Consider the following 26,951-nt stretch of genomic DNA (forward strand, 5'->3'; position numbering starts at 1 on the left):
TAAAACAAACCTTCCTCATAAAATTGATGTGAGAGAAGAATTTTAAAAGAGACATTTAAAATATTATCAATTACATGAACGTTACATTCGCTAATAGTTCATACAATTATTTTCCTAAAGACTTTTCCAGTTATTTCCTTGTGAATAAACAGATTAAGAATCTGTTTTTGTTTCTGCATATGCCCAAATCCCTGAAACTTCATAGATATCGTATTGAAACCATATGGAACCCTATCACTGAGCATAGGAAATTATCTAAGAGTCAGAACAGCAAGAGTAAAAGGAAAAACATGCCACAAAGCATTCATAGGAGCTGGTTTCATTTCCCTCTAGCACCTTCTAGTGGCAAACGTAGTGTATTGCTGATTCCTACAGCACTGACAGGAAGAATACACTGCAAATACTTAAATCTTAAAATATTACTCGTTAACTTCATTCCTCCCAAAGCAGTCTACATACATCTTTAACTTTTTCTGTAGTTCCAGGTATGCATTCATAATCTGAACATATCCCAAAAGATAACTTTAAATTTTCCTTCCAGAATTGAACATCTTTGAGCTAATTTACATGCAAGGCACGATGAGTGTTTTCAATCTCTGCTCTTTAAAGAAAAAAAAAAAAAGGAAAAAGGGAGGATCAAATATGACAAGACTATAGACAAATATACAGGTCCCTACATAGAGGATCTTAGCCTGGATTATATATAAAAGAAATGATTTTAAAAATGTGCCCAACTTTTCCTCATTAGATTGAGAATGTAGGATTATTTAGTGTTGGCAATATCTAATATTTCTTGAGATCTTACATGAATACCTGGAATAATGTTAAAATATGTCATATACATGATCTCATCTGATTACTCAGTAAGATAATGAGTTAAGTGTTACTATCTTCATTTAATGTATACCAAAAAGTAATAATTTATTTGGTGTATTTTTAGATAACAAAAACTTAAAAGACAAAGACAGACAAATATGCACTTTCATATTCAAATGAATGGATTCATTACTTAAAATCATTACTTAAAATCCCAAGCACTGGTAATCTAACATGAAAAAGACTCATCACTGTACTGAAACCATTCACTGTATAAATTGCAAAAGGCAAAAAGGAAACAATTAAAATATCATGGGAACTTTTGTGACCGAGATATATGTATAAAATGTTTGGACTCCCAAGAAGATAAGCCCTTAATGTATATGAGGACACAGAAGGAGCATCAGCTGGTTAGCCATCAGAATCTGCCCACTAACCCTCTATTTCCATGCTCATAGAGCAACCAAGGAACCGATAATTTGGTTTTGTACTTGGCCATCCTGCAGGGATAAGAAGCAGGAGCCAGAAGATTCGAACCCTTCCCTATACCTGTCATAATTCGAAATGTGACATTTATTTACGTAAAGTGAACAGAGACAATCTCTGTCTTGTTTATTATTGATTTCCCAACAAGCCAACAGAGGGCTGAGCAGATAGTGTGATTTTTGCTAAATATCTGCTCCCTGACTCTACATGGCCTAAGCATCCTGCCAGCCTCCATAAGTACATCTCCTCATCCCAATCCCTCAGCACAACACTATCCTGTATATATCCCAACATTTTCAATACTTGCTTATACCACTACGTATGACAACTAAGTGGCATGATTCTGCAAAAGTGAAGGGCTAAGGCACACAATGATCTACTCCTCAGTTTACTTTACTGATAGGCACTGCAGTAAGAGGCAGGGCGAGGTAAAGAGAGGGGACTGAGGGAAGAGGGTTTGATCTATCACTCCATCTCCCAAGAGGGCTGAGACCATGCTATTGTCACTGCTGCATGCTAGTACCCTGCTCAGTGTTTGGCCCGTGGTAGACAGACAGTCAGATATCTGTTGAAGGATTCAAAACAATATATGCCATGTCCGTATGTTCAATCACAGCAGAAAGACTATACATTCATCCGGACCCAGCCTCATCATATGCCAAGTACGCATGGCAAAGCAGGAGAAAAAGGGCAATCATCTCTTAAGTCAGAGAACTGAACGTCGTGAGTAAGGTTTTGGCTAGAAAATTGCTATCCCTGTAAACATGTCATGATTTTCAAGGAACATGACAAAATTTCTATCAATAATGCCATAAGATAAATATTTGGCTTAATTCAAAAATAGTTCAGATCATTCTTTTATTTAAACCATTTCCCCATATAAACAAAGCATGGAAATAGCCTGGATGCTCTTCAAAAGACTCTAAAGAAATCAACGACCCATATAATAACATTATTTAACAAAATTTCTCCCAGACTATAGCAAAATAGTTTTCATTTTTTTCCATTACTGCAATTTATGTGTAATGTGAATACTGCCCATTTGAAAAAAAAAAAAAAAAGAAAACTCTCATAGGCCTTTAGTAATCAAGAGTTATTGCTAAACAACATTACCAGCATAATGCTTTGTAGAAGAAATGGTTTAAATGCTAAAATTCTGAAAGCTATCACATATCACTTCAACAAGATTTTTATACTACCCGGTGTTTTAACATATAAATACATAGCACATACTTTTCTTAAAATGGTGTAAGTATATTAATTACAGGAAGTCTTGACAAAAAGTGTGTTTATAATTCCTATCAAATGAGTCATAGGCTAGTACACAAGGTAGAAAACCACTATCGAAGAGGACTGAAATAATTTTGATGTCTTTCATTTTCTACAGAAATCTTACTCATAAAATAAAACAAGAGGATACACAAAAATAGGCGTCATGTTGAAAGGGTTGTTCATGGGCTACATTGCTGCTTTCTTCAGTGCACACATTCACCCAGTGGAAAATTTAGCTGGGTTTTAGTTCCCTTTAAATACACAGAACACATGGTTTATGCAACTGTTGGCACAGTGTAAAATCACAATTGTTTCAGGTGTGCTATTCTTCCATCTCTTGCCCAAAGAACACCAGAATAATGCAGCAGTTTTCAGGCCTGGTTTGGATTGGCTGTTCTGAATCAGAAAACCCTAGGAAGAGACTTTTCCTTGAATTAATGGACTTCGGGATCTTAAGTAAAGGAAAAAGTATTTTACTTCCCATGAATCAGATAACAGTCATAAACTGCTTTGCATTCCTTGAGGAAATGTACTATGTAATTGCTACATTCCTACAGAGCACTTTCCCAAAATGGGTATATAGCAGCTAATAGGGCTAACAGCATTTAAGCTCTTGAATGTGATGTTTAATTATTTTACTATAAAGGACAAATAATAAGAATTACTGATTTAGCAAAGAAAAATAACTAAAGCTACTCTTTTTATTCTTGATTCAATACTCCAAGTTTTTATACCCATATTCTTATTTTTAGCTAACTTTAATTTAAATGTAAACAGTCTTCCTGAATTACTGAATTCTAGGATTTAACGTATCTGAAGCGGATACTGACGCATTCATGTATGTGATGGAATTAAGCTAAATATAAAGAGGAGGTACAATGAAATTTTAATTACTCAGAATTTGCAGTAAATTTGAATGTCTTTGCAATGCTAACACTGAGGGAAAGTAGCTGGGTCAAAATGAACGAATTGTATGAATTAAGTTGGGGGGGAAATCCACATATTCAGGATATATCCTACAGTCATTACACACAAAAAAAAGATCCATTTTTTTGCCTTCTATAAGAGACCCACTTTAGACTTAAGGGCACACGTAAGCTAAAAGTGAAAGGATGGAAAAAGACGTATCCAAATGCTAACCAAAAGAAATCAGGGATAGCCAACTTTTATCAGTCAAATTAACTTTAAATCAAAAATGTCCTGAGATAAGGAAGGACATTATAAAACGAGAAAAGAGTCAATTCAAAAGGTAGCTACATCAGTTGTAAGTACATATTGGCCGAATATCAGAGCGACCATATAAAAAAAGCAAACACTGACAGAATTGAGGAGAGAAAAAGAAAGCAACACAATAATAATAGGAGATTGTACTACCTCACTTTCAATAATAAATAGGATCTCCAAACAGAAGATCAATAAAGAAATAGGAAATGAACAACACTATAAATGAAACGTACCTCTTAAACATATATGGAGTATCTACACAATAGCAGAAGAATACACATTCTTCTAAAATGTATATGAAACATTCTCTAGGATAGACACAGGTTAGGTTACAAAATAAGTGTTAACAGATTTAAGAATTTTTAAATTATAGCAAGTATCTTTTCTGATGATAATGGAATGAAACTAGAAATGAGTTCTAGAAAGACAACTGGAAAATTTATAGATTTGTGAAAACTAAACACACTCTTGACACAAATGATTCAAAAAGGAAATCAAAAGGGAAATTAGAAAATATCTTGAGATAAGTGAAAATAAAACAAAGGCACAAATTACCAAAACTTATAGGATAAAACAGCAACAAAATCATAAAGAAGATAGTTAAGAGTGGTAAATACTTACATTAAAAAAGAAGAGAGATCTCAAATAAAGAACCCAATTTTATACCTCAAGAACCTAGAGGAAGAAAATTACATTAAACTCAAAGTTAGCAGAAGAGAGGGAATAATAATATTAGAGCAGAAATAAAAAAAAATAGAGACTAGAAAAAAGACAATAAAACTAGGAATAGGTTTTGTGAAAAGATAGACAAAATTGACAAATCTTTACCCAAATTAACTAGACAAAAAGGGAGAAGACTCGAATAAAATCATAAATGAATGAGGAGATATAATACCTAATGCCACAGAAATAAAAAGAGTTATAAGAGACTACTATGAATAGTTATATGCCAAAAAAATTGGGTAACTAAAAAATGGACAGAAGAAATGAGTAAGTTTTATTAAAAAATACAATGTATGAAGAACTGAATCATGAAGAAATGGAAAATCTGACAGATTGATAACTGTATATAAATAGTAAGGAAATTGCAAATAGTAAGGAGATTATAAATAGTAAGGAGATTGAATCAGAAATCAAAAATCTTTCATCAAAGAAAAAACTATAACCGATGGCTTCACTGGTGAATTCTACCAAACATTTTAAGATGAGTTAATGCCAATTCTTCTCAATCTCTTCCAGAAAATAGACGACAAAAGAGCACTTCCAAAGATGTATTATGAAGACAGAATTACCCTGATACTGAAGCTAAAAAAAGACACAAGAAAAACAAAAACAAAAACAAACAAAAACCAAAAATGGGCAAATATTCCCGAGGAATATACATGAAAAATCCTCAAAAAAAACTTGCATATATTAAAACTTTGACAACATATTAAAATAATTATACACCATGACCAAGTGGAATTTATCGCTGGGAGGCAAAGATGTTTCAACATACGGAAATCAATAACATTAACAGAACAGAAGACAAAAACTACATGATCATCTCAATATATGCAGAAAAAATGTTTGACAAAATGCAACACCCTTTCATGGCAAAAGCACTCAACAAACTAGGACAGGAAAGAAATTAACTCAACATAGTAAAGGCCATATGTAAAAAGTCTACAACTAATATACTAAATAATGAAAAACAGAGTTTTTTCTCTAAGATCAGGAACAGGCATGGATGCCCACTCTCATCACTTCTATTTAATATAGTACTAAAGTCCTGGCCAAAGGAAGGACATAAATGGCATCTAAATTGGAAGTGAGTTCATTTAATCTCTGTTCTCAAATGACATTATCTTAGATGTAGAAAACCATAAAGATTCCACATACGACAAACTCAGCAAATGCAATAAAGTTGCAGGATACATAATCAACTTACAAAAATCAGTTGCACATTTATATCCTGACAACAAACAATCTGCATAATCCCATTTACAGTCGCATCAAAAGAATAAAATACCAGGAATAAATTTATCAAGGAGGCAAAAGATTTACATACTGAAAACTACAAAACACTGATGAAAGAAATTAAAGAAAACACGAATAAATGGAAAGACAATCTGTGTTCATGTATTGAAAGACTTGCTTAAGACTTTATTTATTTATTTGAGAGAGAGAGAGCGCACATGAGTGGGGGGTGAGGGGCAGAGGGAGAAGCAGGCTCCATACTGAGCAGGGAACCTGACTCGGGGTTTAATCCCAGGACCCTGGGATCAGAACCTGAGCTGAAGGCAGATGTTTAACTGACTGAGGCACCCAGGCATTCCTGGAAGACTTATTGTTAAAACGTTCATAATACCCAAAGTGATCTAGAGAGTCAGTGCAAATCTCAACAGTATTTTTTGCCAAGATAGGATTAAAAAAAAAAAAATCCTAAAATTAATATGGAACCTTAAAACACCCTGAATTGCCAAAACAATTTTGAGACAGAAGAAAAAACTGAAAGCCTCACACATTCTGACTTCAAAAGCTATTACAAAGCTTCAGTAATCAAAAGAGTATTGTACTGGCATAAAGACAAGCATATAGACCAATGCAACACAGTAGAGAACCCAAAAATATACCCACACATATTTGGTCAAATGATTTTTTTTTTTAATGGTCAAATGATCTTTGATAAGGGTGCCAAAACTACATTGGGGAAAGGACAGTTTCTTCAAAAAATGACTTTGGGAAAACTAGATACTCATATGTAAGAAAGTAAAACTGAACTCTTACACCATAGATGAAAATTAAGTCAAAATGGATTAATGGCTTAAACTTAAGACCTAAGACCATAAAAATCCTAAGGAAAACAGGAATAAAAGCTTTTTGAGACTGGTCTGATCATACCATTGAAATGATTTCTTGGATATGACATCAAAAGCAAAGCAATTAAAGCAAAAAATAGACAAATTGGATTCCATTAAACTAAGCTTCTGCACAGCAAAGAAAACAAGCAAAAGAGTAAAAAGCAATCTATGGAATGGGAGAAAATATTTGCAAACTATCTATCTGTCACGGGCTTTAATATCTGAAATATATATGGAATACCTACAAATCAACAGTAAATAAACAAATAATCCTACTAAAACGGACAATGACTTGAATAGATATTTCTCCAAAGAAGACAAACAAATGACCAATCTTTATATAAAATATGCTCAACATCACTAATAATCAGGGAAATGCAAATCAGAATCACAACAAGCTATCACTGCATACCTGTTAGGATAGCCAGTATAAAAAAAAAATACATATAGAAAAATAAAAAAAGGATGTTGATGAAGATATGAAGAAACTGGAATCCTGTGCACTGTCTCTGGTAATGCAAAATAGTGCAACCACCATAGAAAACAACATGGAGTTTCCTATAAAAATTCTAAAAAATAGAACTGCCATATGACCCAGCAATCTCACTTCTGGATATATATCCAAAAAACACTGAAAACAGGCTCTCGAAGAGATACTTGAACTATCATATTCATTGCAGCATTTCACAACATACATGAAACAGAAACAACCAAAATGTCCATCAGTAGATGAATGATGAAAAGAATACGATCTATACATACAATGGAATATTCAGCTTTAAGAAAGAAGGAAATCCTGACATATGCTGCAATATGGATAGAACTTGAGGACATTATGCTGAATGAAGTAAACCAGTCACAGAACAACATATACTGTACAGTTCCACTTATATGAGTACAGTTCCACTTATATGTCTAAGGTAGTCAAACTCATGTAAGCAGGAAGTAGACTGGTGGTTGACAAGGGCTAGAGAAGGTGGGTAATTGGGAGTTGCTGTTCAATGGATATAGAGTTTCAGTCTTTCAAGATGAGAGAGTTCAAGAGATCTGTTGTACTATAATGTGCATAGAGTTTTACTACCACACTACAGTTAAAAATTTTTAAATTTAAGAGGGTAGATTTCATGTTACATGTTTTTACTATAATTTTTTTAAAAAGCATAAAAAATTAGAGATGTTCAATAATTGCTGACATCCACACATATGCATATATTCATGCATAGACGTGTGTTTAATTTTCAGCAAGGGGCATAGCACAGTTGAGTTAGTCATTAGTACAGTGCTTTCTTATAGTAAATCTAACAGGCAGTTTCCTAAAACCTTGTTCTATAAGATTTCTGCTATCAACATAGGTGTCTAAACTGTTTCACAGATGGAGTCTGCTTCATGCATATCTCATTTAATATTCATCAAAGCCTGGTGAGGTGTTAGTTGTATGGAAATTACAGCAAAGTTTTGTTAAGAAAAGAGATAATAAGTGGTATGGCTTAGATTTAAATTAGATCTGTTGAAAACTCAAGGGTTCTATCCATGATTTTAGTCTATGAGAAGAACTGGGCAATTTGGGAGCTTGATTTGTTACTATGTGACCTTGGGGAAAAAAATAATCTCATTTCACTTATATATTTGCAGTTCATAAAATGTAATACATAAACTGAGTTATTTACAGGATGGTAAGAATACAAAAAAAATTTTATTTTTATATTTTTCTTTTTTTAAAATTAAATTCAATTAGCCAACATATAGTACATCGTTATAGTTTTTGGTGTACTGTTCAATGATTCATTAGTTGCATTTAACACCCAGTACTCATCACATCACGTGATATGTAAATCATATGTTAATTGGTTAACAGGTTAATCTTTTGAAAAAATTATAGAAACACAAGAATTAGTGATTCTTGTTTTTGCAGTAGATACTTTGTACAATCCTATACTATGTGTTTTACTTATTATTAATAATTTCTCCCTCATTATACAAGTTGCTTGAGAACAAGAACACTTCTCACCCATTCTTTTTCTCTGTGGTACAAGTACAGTGTTAAAATTTTGGTTTTAATAGACTTTTAAATAAACATTTTATATAATGTACATGTTTCTACAAACACAATTTACCACTTTAATTAAAATTCTCTATCATTGGGAAAGTGATGTATCATTTTCCCAATGACATCCAGTATTTATAAATCTGTCATTCTTTATCTCTGAGAACTTATAAATGAGAAATGATTTCAGTTGCTTAGATAAGGCACTTATAAATTTCTATGTCATAACTGGAAAATGTGCAGGAAAACTAAAGTTCATGATTATTTCTTCTATTCCTCTAAATCAGTGAGTGTATTCTAGACTAGACAAATGCAATTGCTCAGATGTGTAAAGAAAAGAAAATCTCATTATTCCTTTTTGGGAAATGCAATTAGATTTCTCAAAGTCCAAAACTTACTTAAAAAACCGTAGATATTACAACATTTAAACTCTCATTTAGAAAAAAAAAATTACTGATGACATCAAGATTTGTATACTTTGGAAAGAAACTTGAAAAATGAGATTGTTTGAATTTCATTGTAAGAGTCTGACAAACTCTAAGAAGTTCAAAGTTATAGGTTTGTACACTGTAAATATAACTTATAAATATATTGTACTTGTAAAGTATAATGATTTTTCTTTTGCCTCTAAATCTTGATAATGGCCTCAGCTCTACACAGCTCTGAAAATCTACAGCACAGGTATAAAGTAGTGCCTATAAATGTACCTAAAAAATAATTTCATAAAAACCTCATGCTCTCAGGATATAAATAAATGGAATCCTACAATAATGATTGAGGGTTACCATAATTTTTCTTCACTCAGTAAAACTGCACAATGTGCAGAGAGAACACACAACCAGAAGTAAAAAAAAAAAAAAAAAAAAAATGGCTGGGTCAACAAAGCTCTGATATTCAGCGCACATGTGTCTACTCATGTTTATGAGGCACCCTGTGGTATAGTAACAAAGACACTGGAAAAAGGACTTTACTGCAAAATCATCAATGGTTTAAAGTACTTAAAAATAGTGTCTTCAGTAATGGTCAATTTCATTGCACTGGTAACATCTATATCATAATAATTTAATAATCCTATTTCTTCTGGGATAAAAATTATATTTTACCAGGTACAATTTTTGAAAATATTTTAATACTGTATTAAATAATAAAAATAATTTAAAATATGTATTTTAATAATTTAATAACAACTACACATATAGACATAAATATTTTTGAACATTTTTTAAAATATTGAGCATCTGTATTAAAAAAGCAATAAAAATAGGAAGTAGACATAATATAAAACATAGAAATCAAAGTTTTAAAGTTAATTTTAAAAGTTTAAATGTGTGCATTTTTACTTAAGATTTGGTTCCAGATCAACTATATATTAATGAACATTGACTAAAGATGTCATTTTTCAATGTATGATAAAGATAAGGTATATTTTCAGCATGGTGACTTTAGTTAATAATACTGTGTTATATATTTGAAAGTTGTATATTTAAAAGTTCCCACCACAAAGAAAAAATTTGTTATCAGGATAGTAATGAATGTTAACTAGACTTATTCTGGTGATCATTCCCCAATATATTCAAATATTGAATCATTATGTTCTACATCTAAAGCTAATGTAATGTTTTATTTCAATTATATTCAATAAAAAAAAGAAAGAATACATTTTCCTCAAATTTCATTGTTAAATCATACTTCCTATGATGCTCCCTTTGACTTATGGATTTAATATTGCAATTACCAAAATAGTTCTATTGATAGGATTATTGTTCTTGTGGTTACAATTTCAATGGGAAAGCCAAATCACCACCAAGTGTGACCTGCCATTTATCTACATTTATATGGCACTTAATACCCTAGCAATAATCTAAATTCTTGTGGGTTAAACAAATCATGAAAAGTAAGTATATTGTTAAGTACTGATACCTGGTGATCTAAAAAAGCTGTATGTTCTAAATATAAATATATATATTTAATTCTTTATGCCAAGTAGAACTTTTAATAATCTTTATAAAAACCTAGTTTCTATCTAAAAACAAAATAAAACAAAAAAACTTAGTTTCTGCAGTCTAAGATGGTAAAGATTCCCAAATTGTGAGGGATACTTTATAACAAAAGGAGGGGGGGGATTTCCTTCCAGACAGCACATAATATTATTGAGAATGAAATCTTTTAACCCCAAAATTTTTAAAAAAAGGAATTTAAAAATATATAGAAGTTTTATTATAAATAAAACCATAGATAGATGATATTGAAATTAATATATTTTAATAATTTCTTCAATATCTAATGGACAGATGCATTCTACTAGGTCCTAGTACATAAGTCTCTAAAGAAACTAATGTTCTAAGGTATCCTTATTCAAATCTATATGGGAGGAATAGGTAAGAATGTAATCTAACCCACACATGGGGCTGTGCCTTCAATCCTAAAGAGATCTGACAGGCTGTAGGACATGAAGTTGAACAAGGTCCAACATATCAAGAACTAGATCTATCAATCAGTTTTTGCGCATAGGGCTTACTAGCACAGTTAAGCGTGCATCTAGCAACCTAAAACAATAAAATACAGAGCTGACTGATTAAATTCTTAGGGTAAATTTGAGTATAGGGTAGAGTTGCATTGAATCTACTCTGCCCATTCATGTGGTATTATTTTGGATAGTGCTTCATAGCTTTGATTATCAGATTTCTAAGTTATGGAGATTTGACATCTCTATGCCTTATATTCTCAATTTCTGAGCAAGATTCTGAGAAGCAGAGCCTGTAACATCAATTTCTTTGGAATTTCTCCAAAAGCCAATCACAAGCAATACATTACACACACATAACAAACTATATTCCCAGAAGAAAACAGAGAAAATATATCTTTTTATCCCCAGAAAACTGAATAATACTTTCTGCCATGCAGAAAAAGATTAAGTATTTCCTCAATATAAAAATGTTGTAATATAATAATAATATTAACAACTAACATCTATTGAGCATTTAATTTTGCTAGGAAATATTATCCTCCCCATTTTAGAAGTAATAAGAATAAACATATATGATTAATTATCTAGCCCACAACATCCACTGAACTGGTTTATGTAAGAATCAGGATTCAGATGGAGTGTCTGACTATAAAGTCCATGCCTTTAGCCACCACAAGTTATTATACACATTTATTTTATTTCCATTTCTGGCTTGCATGTATCCATAATTAATCTTAGATTAGAAAGAGATAAAAAGGGTGCAACAGAGGAAATGAAGACATCAAAAGGTCATACAGAAAAGACCTAAAGGAGATCATAGATTGAAACTTTAAAACACGATAAAAGAGTAAAACGAAATAAGCAGGAACGCTTCTCAACATTTCATGAGCTTCATATGCTCTATATATTTCACTAAACACCATGTCTACTTCCGGGGTCACAGACTCTCAACATTTCATGAGCTTTATATGCTCTATGTTTTTCACTAAACACCATGTCTACTTCTGGGGTCACAGACTTTCACTTAAATGTGGAATTAAGAACAGGCACATTATCAAGTTTCAGACTAATATTTTATGATGGCAAATTGTTCACTCTCTAAAAACACTGTATAAAAAAAAATAAAAATAAATAAAAACACTGTATGAGATGAATATACATTATAAGCCAAATTTCAAACCTCTATCACTAAAGGAATAGACAGGTGCAGATACAGAGGATAGTTAGATAATTTCTGAACACATCTCACTTTTGACAGTGAATATATATAGTTTTTATAATTGAATAGAAAAACAAGTACTTAAAGAATCAGAAACCAATGCATACATATGTCAACCTCCCTCTTTAGGATGATCAGCTACTTGTGGTTTTATTTTTTACACTTAAATGAATGTACAAATATTCATGTGTATGTATGCATATACCACTTAAGTAAAATGAAAAGGACACTTCTTAGTCCTAGCATGGCCTTAGGTGGAAGAAACCAAGCCCGTCTAGCTGCAGATGCGGGGCTGGGGCTAGGACCCTGACTCCAGTAGGGCAGGCAGTCAATGTCGGAACTACAGGCAGCTGGGGCCACAGACACAAGTAGCTGTGGGCTCTGGAACCATCACAGAAACAGAAATTCACACAATACTGAGTCACTTACTCACTTTGTTGAGAAAGCCAGCTATTAACCATAGAGCAGGATTTATGAAGTATAACTGTAATTATGTTAAGTGACTTCCATCAACTTGTTTGTCTGTTTATCAGCATGAGTAATTTGTATGTATGAGTTTTGTTTCCATACAAACTCTAGTCCACAGAACCCTAAGGCAATGGTTCCGAGCTCAGAGAGATCTGAACTGTTTAGCATTTTATGTGAGTTAAAATTAGCTCCATTGAAAAAGAAATTATCCATAGTCAAGGATGTACTACAACCACCAGTTAGTAAGAATCCAACAAGCAAGACTAAGGTTGTAGGCACCTTTGGGTCACTTTAAATATATTCTAGCTAGGACATTAGGTTAATATTTACTGGAGTTTTAATTCTAACTAAAAGTGGACTTTCATGGGGGAACACTTTTTGAACACCAAAATATGTTGGTCTCTAACTCATTAGTGATTGGGATCTTTCTGTTTCCTAAGTTTTAATGTAAGAAGGGGTTTTTCGGGTGCCTGGGTGGCTCAGTTGGTTAAGCGACTGCCTTCAGCTCAGGTCATGATCCTGGAGTTCCAGGATCAAGTCCCGCATCGGACTCCCAGCTCCACGGGGAGTCTGCTTCTCCCTCTGACCTTCTCCTCATTCATGCTCTCTCTCACTGTCTCTCTCTCTCAAATAAATAAATAAAATGTTAAAAAAAAAAAAAAAAAGAAGGGGTTTTTCAATATATTTCACTTTGGTGGGAGCCTGTGTGCATTTAAACTGGTGTTTCCTGGAAACAGTGAGTGTTCTTAAAAGTGGAACAAATTCATGAGGGGCAATTAGTGTATGATAAACATAGAATGATATCTTCCCACTACTTAACCTGCAATAGCTTTCATTGGTCCAGCATTCTCTCTCTCTCTCTCTCTCTCTCTTTGAGGTTTCCCTTAGTCTCAGCTGCTTATTTTTATAAGAATACACATCTTCTCTCTGAAAAGGAGACTGTGGCTTAAGAAGTGGACCAAAGTGGGGCGCCTGGGTGGCTCAGTGAGTTGAGCCTCTGCCTTTGGCTGAGTCATGATCTCAAGACCTGTGTCGGGCTCTTTGCTCAGTGGGGAGCCTGCTTCCCCCTCCCCCTCTGCCTGCCTCTCTGCTTACTTGTGATCTCTCTCTCTTTCTCTCTCTCTGTCAAGGAAAGAAAGAAAGAAAGAAAGAAAGAAAGAAAGAAAGAAAGAAAGAAAGAAAGAAAGAAAGAAAGAAAGAAAGAAAGAAAACCAAAGTTAGACATGATAAAATGCAGTAACAGAAAAAAACACAAGACAGCTAAAAACAGTGTTTGCTTTTAACAAGTTACAGGTGGTTTGAATAACCTGGCACTTGAAGGACAGATGTAGACAGACTTAATTCAAAAGAATCAAAAGCTTTTTAACAGAGTTGTGGGTTTTGAGGGGAGAAAGAGAGAGAAGACAGAATGAGGTCACTAGACCTAATGGGCTTTAGGAATAGCCCACCAGAGAAATGGTAAAACTAAATACAGGAGGCAATGGATAGGAAACAGGAAGATCAAACTGAAGGAGAAAGAACCTCGGCTCTACAAGCTGGCATAGAGGCTTGGTCCAGACAACTAGAGGTTCCTGGGAGCTCATTTAATGGCTGCATAGTAGCTATTGGGATAGAAGCTTTCCACCAGCTAGAAGAGGATACCTAAATAGGGAGGGAAGACCTCTCTTCCCAAAGCCTGGAGCTGGAAAAGAGCCAAGTCTAGGAGCTGTATTTAAGACGAGGGTCTAGGGGCGCCTGTGTGGCTTGGTTGGTTAAGCAAACAATTCTTGGCTTCGGCGCAGCTCATGAACTTATGGTGGGTTGTGGGATGCAGCCCCAGAGGTCTCCACACTCAGGGTGGAGTCTGCTTCAGTCTTTTCCCCTCCCCATCCCTCCCCCTCTGCTTCTCCCCTCACTTGTCCGTGTGCATGCATGTGTGTGTGTTCTCTCTCAAATTAATTTTATTATAGTTAACTAATTAAAATAAAATAAAATCTTTAAAGATGAGGGCCTAGAGCTGAGAAAAAGGTTAGTAGAGCAGTGTCCCCAAACGTGCTGTGAAACATCACATGCCTGCATCTACGTATAACCAAGTAACTACCTAGGCCTGATGTACTGCAAGCAAATATAGTTTGCATGCCGTGATTTCCTCCCTCTGTGAGAAGAAAGGTCAAGGGTCTTAAAGCAGGGACCTGGACCTCTAGGAGGCAAAGATGGAAAAAACCACACAGAGGCACCAAGAGCTCAGAGGGACAGATACCTCCTTTCAGCTCCCAGCTGGTAGTGATAATAAATTATCACTAGATTCACACCAATGAGGATGCCAGACAAAAGCTTCTAGCCTGCAAACACCTTCCTCCTTCAGAGAGCCTCTGTGCCCCTGACTTCTGGCTCACCTCCTTCAGGCAACTAAGGAAACAAGACCATCAGGCCTTTAGGAGCACCTGCCCCTCAGGTGTCCCTTACACCACACTTGATGCCAAGGCCATGAAAAGATCAGATCCTAGTTGTAACTCCCTCCAGTTGCTAAACTGTAATTTCAAGATCAGTTCAAAGTTCTTGCCTCTTCTCCCAGATTTCAGAAGAGATGAGAAAAGAAAATTCACACAATATTCTTTAAGGTTTTGACCAATTCCCCTGAAGTCAGGGAGGGAAAACCATAACAAGACAACAAAGAGAAACTAGGAATTTCCCTTGAGACTCATGATGCACAGACAATGAAAGGCAGGGCAGAGGCCAAAGCTTTAAACAAACAAACAAACAACCTCTCTACTTCCGTCCATTCGCAAGGGGTTGGAACACATTAACAAAAATGAAGACGTTATGAATCTCTGTGGCTCACACTAGTGATTTTAATGCAAAATCACAAAGGGTATTGCAGATGACTGAGAGAGTCTAAGTGGGCTTGATGTTTCACAAAATGCAAAGCACTCAAATAATTTTGTTGTGTACTGAGCTGGTTCCATCAGCAATTATTTCCAAAACACACAATTTTCAGTTACTTCATTTCTCTGAGAAGAGCAAAGTGACACAGTATTTCAAGAGCATTTGAATTCAGTTTGTTGTTTTATAAGGTCATTGGTTTGGGATGGAATCAAGAAATATGGTACAAAAGTTCTAACCAATAAAAATTGAATAAAAATTCTTAGAAATAATTTTTTAAAGCTATGTTTAAAGGTAGCTGCCAAAAAAGGAAAACCCCACTCAAAGAAATTTTGCCAAACAGATCAGATTAGTTCATTTAATCCACTGCCAAAAGCTAGAACAAGGAAAACACTTAGATTGTTTCTAGCAATATAAGTAACATGAAGTGTTATTTTTCTAATATGTCAGTGGAATTCTACGAAGATTCAAGAAAGCAGAAACAAAGAACTCAAATCTTTATCTATGTGCATACCAGAAATACTCTATCAGGTCTTTGTTCTCTAAAAAGTACAGAACAACATCTCTACTAATTTGTTCATTAAATTGCAATTATGTAATATATTTTTAATTACTTTTAAGTAATTTCTACTGGCACCTATGGGGGGCATAAATCACATTAACATCTATTTTCCAAATGTAAAAATTGGTACAGAGGACACATGAGTTTCAACATCACAAAGAACATTGGCAGATTCAAACTTAAACTCAGTTTTCCACTCCTGCTTCTAATCCACTGGATTGGTAAAGCGTAGGGCATCCAAAATATTAATTACTTGACAAGAGCTCCAAACAGGTAACAGTTGCCCAGAATCAAGTGCAGGAAAACTCAAAAGTTTTAGATTCACAAGCTAACTCTCTGTTTGGATTTCTAATTTTGCATCATAATTGAGAGTCCACACAAAAGCATTTCATTTCTGAAGTGATTTCAAGTGTTTTGGAGAGAGATGAATCTTTTTAATGACTTGAAGTATGTTATGTTTGGAATACATTAGGATATATAAAAGGAAAAATGCACACCCTAATAAGAATAATCATTGGCTGATTGGCTGCTGTTGTTGCTGTTAGGAACTATTAAATAACTATTGGCTTTCAAAATGCAGCTTTCTAAGACATGAACTATTATAAAAACAAGTTACTTTAACAAGTGTAAGCTGATATTTGTCTCCACTGATGCCCAGAGGAGGTCTAGAGAGTTCAAGATTCTATATAGCTCAACTGGATTCATATCATATAACTGGATCTATAGAGTTTGGCTCAGTCCTCAATACTGGCAAACTGAATAGATACTCATAGATAGTTTGAAAATATATATGAAAGGAAAACATAAACCTCTTAATTAAAACAAAATTTACTGAGTGTTTGCTCCATGTCAGGCACAATGCTAACTGCTGGAAATTAAAAAAAAAAAAAAAAATCAATTTTGAGAAGGCTGCAATTTAGCAAGAGGGTTGGACAAATGAAATACAGAGTCCTCACATTCACAAGCCCTTTGTCAGACTTTGACAAGGGGCATGTTACGTAATTTCTCAATACCTCAGTTTTTAAACTGTCAAAATCATATATACCTAACTTGTCATTTTTCAGTAAGCAGAAGTTGCATATATAAGGGAGTTTTTATAGTAATGTGATCCCTTGCTATACTTAGCAAATACCTTTATGGCACCCAAAATAATCCACTGAATTTCTATAGAAGCAACCCTCATTTTATTGCACCTGGCTCTATTGCATTTCATAGATAATTTTTTAAAATATCTATATAAATTGAAGGTTTGTGGCAACTCTGTTTTGAGCAAGTCTCTCAGCACTTTTTCTCAACAGCATTTGCTCACTTCTTATTTCTGCCACATGTGGGTAATTCTCACAAGATTTCGTAGTTTTTCATTGTTACAGTATTTGTTATGGTGATCCGTGATCAGTGATTTTTGATGTTATTTTTATAATTGTTTGGGGGCACCACAAACCACCCCCAGTTAAGACAGTGAACTTAAATGTTGTGTGTGTTCTGACTGCTCCACCTCCAGGATCATTCCCTATCTCTCTCCCTCTCCTTGGGGGAAACAAAATAATATATTAAATTAATTCAATTAGAATCTCATTCCTTGAGACAAAACATTTATTGAATTAATTCAGTTAATAATCCTACAATAGGCTCCAAGTATTCAAGTGCAAGGAAGAGTTACACATCTCTCACTCTCAAAGTTAGAAATGATGGAGCTTGGTGAAGAAGGCATGTCGAAAGCCAAGCTAAGCTGAAAGCTAGGCCTCTTGTGTTCCAAAGTCAGCCAAGTTGCAAAGGCAAAGGCAAAGTTCTTGAAAGAAATTAGAAGTGCTACTCCTGTGAACACAGAAATGATAAGAAAGCAAAGCAGCAGCCTTATTGGTGATTTGGAGAAAGTTGGAGTGGGCTAAACAGGAGATCAAACCAGACACAACATTGCCTTAGGCCAAAGCCTAAGGCTGTCTTCAATTGTGTGAAGGCTGAGGGAGCAGAAGAAGATGCAGAAGAAAAGTCTGAAGCTAGCAGAGCTTGGTTCATGAGGAAAGAAGCCATCTCCATAACAGCAAAGTGCAAGGGGAAGCAACAAGTGCTGACGGCAAAGCTCCAGCAAGTTCTCCAGGATCTGCTAAGACAATTAATGAATGTGGCTACATTAACCAACAGATCTTCAATGTAGATGGAATAGCCTTCTATTGGAAGAAGATGCCATCTAGGACTTTCATAACAAGAAATGAGTCAATGCCTGACTTCAAAGCTTCAAAGGAGGGGGGGACTCCCATGTTAGGGGTTAAAGCAGCTGGTGACTTCAAGTTGAAGACAATGCTCATGTACCATTCTGAAAGTCCTAGGGCCCTTAAGAATTATCCTCAATCTACTGTCTGTGCTCTATAGATGGAAAAACAAAATCTGGATGACAGCACATATGTTTACAGCACAGTTTACTGAATATTTTATGCCCACTGTTGAGACCTATTGCTCAGAAAATGAGATTCCTTCCAAAATATGTCTGCTCACTGACAATGCTCCTAGTCACCCAAGAACTCTGATGGGGACATACAATAAGATTAACGTTTTTATGTCTGCTCACACAACATCCTTTCTGTAACCCATGGGTCAAGGAGTAGCTTCAAATTTCAAGTCTTATTATTTAAGAAATCCATTTTGTACAGCCATAGGTGCCTTAGACAGTACTTCCTCTAATGGATCTGGGCAAAATAAATTGAAAATCTTCTCGGGGCCCCTGGGTGGCTCAGTCAGTTAAGCTTTCAACTCTTGATTTCGGCTCAGGTCATGATCTCAGGGTTGTGAGATGGAGCCCTGAGTGGGGCTGTGCACTGGGTGTGGAGTCTGCTCAAGACTCTTTCTTCTTCTACCACATACTTTCTCCCTCTGTCTTAAAAAAAAAAAAAAAAAAAAAAAAAAAAAAAAAAAAAAATTCTCTGGGAAAGATTCACCATTCTAAATGCTATTAAGAACAATTGTGATTCATGGGAAGATGTCAAAATATCAACATTAACAGGAGTCTGGAAGAGTGATGCCAGCCTCCATGGAGGACTCTGACGGGTTCAAGACTTCAGTGGCGAAAGTGACTGCAGACATGGTGAAGAGATCAAGACATATAGAATTAGAGAGGAAGCCTGAAGATATGACTAAATTACTGAACGCTCATGATAAAAAATTTAACAGATGAGGAGTTGCTTCTTATGGATGAGCAAAGAAAGTGTTTTGTTTTTTTTAATGGAATTTTCACCTGGTGAAGATGTTGTAAAGACTATAGAATTAACAACAAAGGATTTAGAATATTATATAAACGTGATCAATAAAGCAGCAATGGGAATTGAGAGGGTTGATTTCAGTTTTGAAAGAAACTTAACTGTGGGCAAAATGTTATCAAATAGCATCACGTGTTATAGAGAAATTGTTAGCATCAAAGGAAGACTCAGTCTATGTGGTAAACTTCATTGTTGTCTTATTTTAAGAAATTGTCACAGTCCCCCCGACTTCAGTAGATACTACCCTGACAAGTCAGCAGCTATCAACGTCAAGGCTAGATCCCCCACCAGCAAAAAAGATTATAACTCACTGAAAGCTCAGATGATGGTTAGTATTTTTTAGTAATTAAAGCATTTTTTAAATTATGGTATGTACTTTTTTTTTTAGCTATAACACTACTGCTCACCTTATAAGATTACAGTACAGTGTAAACGTAATTTTTTTTTAAAGATTTTATTTATTTGTTTGACAGAGATCACAAGTAGGCAGAGAGGCAGGAAGAGAGAGAGGAGGAAGCAGGCTCCCCATGGAGCAGAGAGCCGGAAGCAGGGCTCGATCCCAGGACCCTGGGACCATGATCCGAGCCGAAGGCAGAGTCTTTAAACCACTGAGCCACCCAGGCACCCCTAAACGTAACTTTTATATGCAGTGGGAAACCAAAAAATTCACTTGACTTACTTTACTGCAATGTTCACTTTATTGGGTGGTCTGGAACTAAACTCATAATATCTCTGGGGTAAACCTGTAAATACCGTTCCCTTTCCTCTCTTTTGCATGTCTCTTAAAGGAGCCAGATGTTTATAAACTCAATGCCTTATAGAGAAGATACATAGTAGGCACCCAGTCACTGTAAATGAATGGGTTTTGAAGCATCAAGGGAAAGAAATTAAAACTACTTGGCAGTAAAAGGAAAAAAAAAAAAAAAAAGTAGAATTCAAGCTGGTCCCTGAGAAAGGGAGTAGGAGTTTAATAGGTAAACAAGGGAAAATAAAGAGCACCCCAAACAGAAGAACACACATACACAGACTTGCTGACCATCAGAATACAAAGAGAGCATACTTTTCTCTCCCAGGGCTTCTCCTCTGGTCTGTCTTAACTTTTGATTTCTAGAGTGGAAAAACCCACCAGGACTAGACAAGATAATCATGGTAACTTACTACTAGAAGGTCTTAGATTCTGCACAGTAAAACTAGAGTTTCAAAGCAGGGCTCAGTAATGGATAGAAGGGACATGTCAACATGTCCAGTTGGCCCCTAATTTGAAGAAAGCTTTTTTATGTGTAATGAGAAAAGTTTCTCCAAGTCTTTGAACAACTTTTGGGAAATACAGTATATATTTTTAGCAGTTTAACTCACTTATTAAAATTACATTATTTTCTTCAGCATTCATAATGGAGATCTGTTGTGTTAATTTAGTTCCCCAAAATGATTAACTATGCTCTCTGGGGTAGTTTGCCACTGATAGGTTTACCTGAAATTTCATTAACTTTTTATTAATTCATATCTCTTAGCTACACAACAGGGTAATCTTCTTTGAATTGAAGTATGAATCATGAAAGCTAGAGTTTGTTTAATAATAACTGTCTTGTTTTTATAAAGTAGTTATATCCTCCCAATTACAGATCTCATGGACTGTAAGCCACTGTCTGTTATAATAACTTTGGAGGGAAAACCAATCACAGTGGATAAACACATCAAAAACTCATTCCAAATGAAGAAATGAATACATATGAAAAAGCATGTAACTTAAAATCAGAAACAAGATAGTTATTGTAACTGAAAATTCATAAGGCTAAGGGAAAAAACAGCAACTGTAATCCAACTGTAAGAAATTTCCATTATTAATAACAGAGAGCTCTACCTCCTCAATCTGTGGCTAGACAGAAGCTCTATGATGGCATAAATTTAGACTCTTTGTTATCAGCATTTAGGACAGTACCTGTGATTTCAGAGGGGCTAAATCCATTCCTGAATCCAGGGGCAGCAAATGACCCAACTGAAACCAAATGACACAGTCCTTCTGGCTGGAGCTGCTCATAACCGTATTTATCTTCTTCTCCCGCCCCCCCCCACCCCGCCCCACCGCAAAAAAAAACCTGTGCCCAACAATGGAAACACACAGAGAAAAATAATGCTAAGAATTGGAAAGACAACATCCTAAAAATATAATTTTGGGGAATGGGTCTAAAGCCATTTCATAATTTTAAATTTCCAAGTTTTGTTAGCCAATATATTCCCCTTCAATTTCAAGCTAGCAAGAACTAATTTCTGTCACTGTTTTCACTATCATGAAAGAGTTCTGAGTAATACACACTCAGATATGACCAAGAAACCTTCACCTTTAGACTAACCAAGAAATAGGGTTAGGGTAACATCAGGGTAGCAGTAAGATTTCTCCATTCTGGTTACCACTGTCTTTTGCACCTTAAAAACGACTTACTATTTGCTATTAAGCTTTTAAAACAGTACTATAAAATCTTGCATCTCACAGATATAAACTAGGTTTAAAATTCAAATATCCTAGAAAGAAGTAATACTATTCCAGAAACTCACATGTGAGTTGAATATTACTAGATGGACTAAGGGTCTTTGATCTGGTAAGGCAGGATGGAGAGAACAGATCAATAAATCTTAGAAATGCGGGAAATAAAAAATTTCCTATACTTCTTCTTTAGTGCATTTAGTTTTTCTGTCTTTGTTTTTGTTTTGTAATACAGCTTTATCCAGTCTAGTTTACTAATGCTCAGTGTGTTAAAGTGGAATCCGGTTCACTCCATTAGAGCAAATATCCAGAGTTGGCTTTTTATTATTTCCCTTAACAATTAACAGTGAAGGGAACATCCACACTATTAACAGGAACATTTTCTCTGGAAAAGAAAAAAAGATGATATGTTTTGCTTTCTACGAGGCAATTTTTGTGGAATGGCATAACATTTTTAAAGGATTTAAGAGCAACAATTACCGGATTATCCTGGGATTTCCAAAGCATGTGTACCCAATACTAGTTTGGAAATCAAGCAAATAGGAATCAGGACTGCTTGACTGAATAGCATTTGGGATAAGGCAGATTTCTTTTGTGCTTCAAAATGTAAGCTCTGTTAACAATGTATTATAAACTCCAGATTGGCACTACTGCTACTAATCCAATCTACATGAATCACTTGCCAATTATTTTTAAGTACTGCACACGCACACATATATTTCTAACCTTAAACCTTTTAATGGCTTTAAATATTCAAACTAACAGAGGAAAAAGTTCTTTATCCAATTTAAAAGTAAGAATGAACAAAAGATATGAAAATAGAATAAAGAAGACCTCCAACTGCATATCCTTTTAAATCTGTTCATTCAATACATGTTTCATTCATCTTCCATGGCTCCAGATTAAACTCAAAATGGTAGTGATCTCATCAAGATCATCCACTTCACTCCTCCAGTGTTAGAAGTGAGAGAAATGTTACAAAGAGAAGTCAAATGTGGTGTAGAAGGTCATGCAAATGATGACCAGCAAGGCTAAGAGTAATATTAGAATCAATTCCAGTAAAACCAGCAATCTTTCTACCTCTGTGGTATTTTTTTTCAGTGGTGTACATTGCAAAGAATATCACTATTTTCATCTGCTCAACAGTCATTCTTCTATTTACAGGGTCTTATTTTTCTTGGAGAATTACTGCCCTCTCATTGACTTTAACTTTGTGGAATTATCAGAAAAGGAATTCTACTCTTTCCTGACTAAGGTGTGCACATGTGGCTGAAAGCAGGCCAATTCTCAAAAATCTGAAGCATCAATGTTTGCTTGTGGAAATGGAACATATTAAAGATATTTTGAAAAATTTAGGCAGTTTTTTTATAAAGTTAAATATGCCTTTCTATATGACCTATTAAGCTTATGCTTAGATCTTTATCAAGATAAATAAACACATGTCTACAAAACAATCTGGAAATGTTCATGTAAGTTTTATGCAAAATAGCCAAAAACCAGGAAAACCCAAATATCCACAACTGACAAATGAATAAATTGTAGTAAATTCATAAAATTGAATACTATTCTACAATAAAAGTAAATTACTAATATATGTAATACATGGGTGAATCTCAAAAATATGCTAAGGGAAAGAACAGACACACAATCTTATATAGTATATGATTCCATTTATATAACATTGTTGAATAAAACAAAAACAGAAACAAAAACTTCAGGGACAGAAAAAAAGATCAGCTGTTATCAGGGGCCAGAAAGGGAGAAAGGGATTGAATTCAAAGATGCATGAAAAAAAGTCTTTAGGATTAAGAAATGTTCTATATCTGGGTTGCTGTAGTAGGTATAGAACTATATATTAATCAAAACTTATCAAACTATACAGTTTAAGGAATGACTTTTATATATGTACCAATAAACCTGTTGTTAAAAAAATTTTTAAGGAAAAAAAAAACATTCTTCAGAAAAACAAAATTAAAGGCAATTGGTCACCAGCAGACCATCGCATTACAAGAATTCTGAAAGAAAATCTTCAGGCTGAAGGAAAACGATACCAGATAGAAAATTCAAATTTACAGAAAGAAATAAAGAGAAATGGAAATTTCTGACATGCAGGTAAACATAAAATACTAATTTCCTTATTAATTTCTTTGAAAGGCACTTGTTTATTTGAAGCAAAAATAATAATATTGTATGGTGGAATTTTTAATGTTTATAGAATTAAAATACATGACAATAGCACCAAGATTAGGAATAAGCAGAAATGTACTTTTTTTTGCTTTGTTTTGTTTTTGTTTTTGTTTTTGAAATGTACTTTTATATGGTTGTTACATTTTATGTGAAGTGATACAATATTAACCATAAACAGACTATGACAGTTAAGGATGAATATTACAATCCCAAGAGCAACCACTAGAAAAACTGGAAAACTACTGAGAAACAAAAAAGTCAGTAAGTGAACTATAACAGTAAAAAAAAAAAAATTAAAATTTGATTAATCTGAATGAAACCAAGAAAAGATCTGAGAAAATGCATGTGGCCAATAGAAAGATGAGAGATAAAAATAAACTTATCCCAGATGTAAGAATAAAAACAATAAATATAAATGCACTTACTATTCCAATAAAAGGCAGAAAGTGACAGACAGGATTGAAAGGCAAAACTATATTATATTCTCTGTGGGGCATTTGGGTGGATCAGTTGGTTAAGCGACTGCCTTCAGCTCAGGTCATGATCCCAGGGTCCTGGAACTGAGCCTGGCGTGGGGAAATCTCTGCTCAGTGGGGAGGCTGCTTCTCCCTCTGTCTGCTGCTCTCCCTGCTTGTGCTCTCTCTCTATCCCTCAAATAAATAAATAAAATCTTTAAAAATAAATAAAGTATATTTTCCGCAAGAGACAGACCTTAAATAGAAAAAATACAGAGGTATGGGGCGCCTGGGTGGCTCAGTGGGTTAAAGCCTCTGCCTTCGGCTCAGGTCATGATCCCAGGGTCCTGGGATCAAGCCCTGCATCAGGCTCTCTGCTCAGTGGGGAGCCTGCTTCCCCCACCCCCTCTGCCTGCCTCTCTGCCTACTTGTGATTTCTCTGTCAAAAAAATGAATAAAATCTTTGAAAAGAAAGAAAAAATACAGAGGTAGGAAATAAAAAAAGAAAAATAAATGTAAAGGTTATGCTATGCAAACAGTAAGAATATAATATGCAAACTGAAAGCAAGTATGACTATATTGATGTCAGACAAAGTAATCTTCAAGAAAGAAAGTATCACTGGAGTTAAAGAAGGATATTTTGTACTGATGAATGGGTCAATTAATCAAAAAGACAAAAATCCTAAATGTGCATGCATCTAATTACAGAACTTCAAAATGCATAAACCCGTAACTGAAAAATAAGGGGGAAAATTAGTAAATTATCACAGTTGGAGATACTAATTCCCCTCTCTTCATAACTGATAGAACTAGAAAAAAGTCAATAAGGATATAAAAAGAATGAACTTTATCAACTAACTTGACTTAACTGATATACACAGAACATTATGCCCAATAACTAAAGAATACATATTTTGTTCCACATACACATGGGACATTCACCAAGATAAACCATATGCTGGACCATATGGTTATGCTGGGCCATAAAAATGTGTTAATAAATTTAAAAAAATAAATAAATCTTACAAAATATGTTCTCTGACCGCTAAACTAACTGAATTTTAGGAATCAACAGCGAGATATATAGCAAAACCACTCAAATTTGGAAACTAAACAAGTCTTTCCTAAAAAAAAAAAAAAAAGGATGAAATCATAATGGAAACTAGGAAATATTTTGAACTCAAGGATAATGTAAATACTACACAGAAAAATCTGTGCAATGCAGCTCCAATAGTGATAGAGGGAAATTTATACATTTAAAATGCTTACATTAGAAAAGATGAATGGTTTCTAACTTAAGAAGATAGAAATATCAGAAACTTAAAGCATATTCTGTTTTCTGACTAGACTATCATCTGCTTTTTTAGACTATTGTACCACTTTTTTACTTGTAAATTCCTGCTCATCTTGTATAGTCCCGTTCAATGATAACTTCTTTCGGAAAGCCCTTAATTCCTAGCTAATTGTTCCCAACCCCGCCTAAGCTCTTAGCACATGTTTTATTTCTTAACTTTTTGCCCTGTGTTTACCGGCATCCCAGTCTGTAATTTATTTCAAGGAAGGCATAACATTTTACTACCCTTATTATCCATGTTGTTTCTCATAGGATCTGCCATCTATAGGCACTTATGAAATATTTATTGAATACACGAGTGATATTAAGGGAATGAAAGTGAAATGCAAATCCATGAGTGCACATGATTCTGAAACAATGAAAACATGAAATAAATAGGACATTTCTGCCAGGTTAAAATCTGAGAAACGGGAACTTAAGTTCAAAATAAAATAAACTAAAACATTATCATCTTTATTTTACAGATGAAAAAACTGAAAAAGAAAGATTAAGCAACTTGGTCCTGGTTATAAACTCACAAGGAATCAGGATTTGTATGTAGGACGGTCTGACTCCAATGTCCCTAATTTTAGCTACTGTGCTTAGTCAGTTAGTTGCAGCCATTTCGACCTGTCCATCACTGTCGGAAGATGCCCCAGGACAAGACTGAGGGCAGCTGTAGGGAGAGGGAAGAAAAGGTAGATGATGACACATTGATGGAGCCTCTAGAGTCACAGAGAGGGCTGGGAGAGTAATGGACTCAAGGAAGCCTTAAGACAGAGGTGACTGGTAGGTAGGAAGGCTGTGAGAGTTAATCATACATCCCAGGCTCCCCCAGGCCAGGAGAGTTACACAAGATACCAACATGCGTTGTTCCCCTGGGAGAAGGAAACTGGGTCAGATGCAGAGAAAAGTAGCTCTGCAAGAAGGTGAAAAGCCCAGTTGCTAGAGGTAGGATACCAGCAAGAAGTTTTCAATTT

This window comes from Martes martes (genome assembly GCF_963455335.1).
Source record: "Martes martes genome assembly, chromosome: 8".
Classification (NCBI taxonomy): domain Eukaryota; kingdom Metazoa; phylum Chordata; class Mammalia; order Carnivora; family Mustelidae; genus Martes; species Martes martes.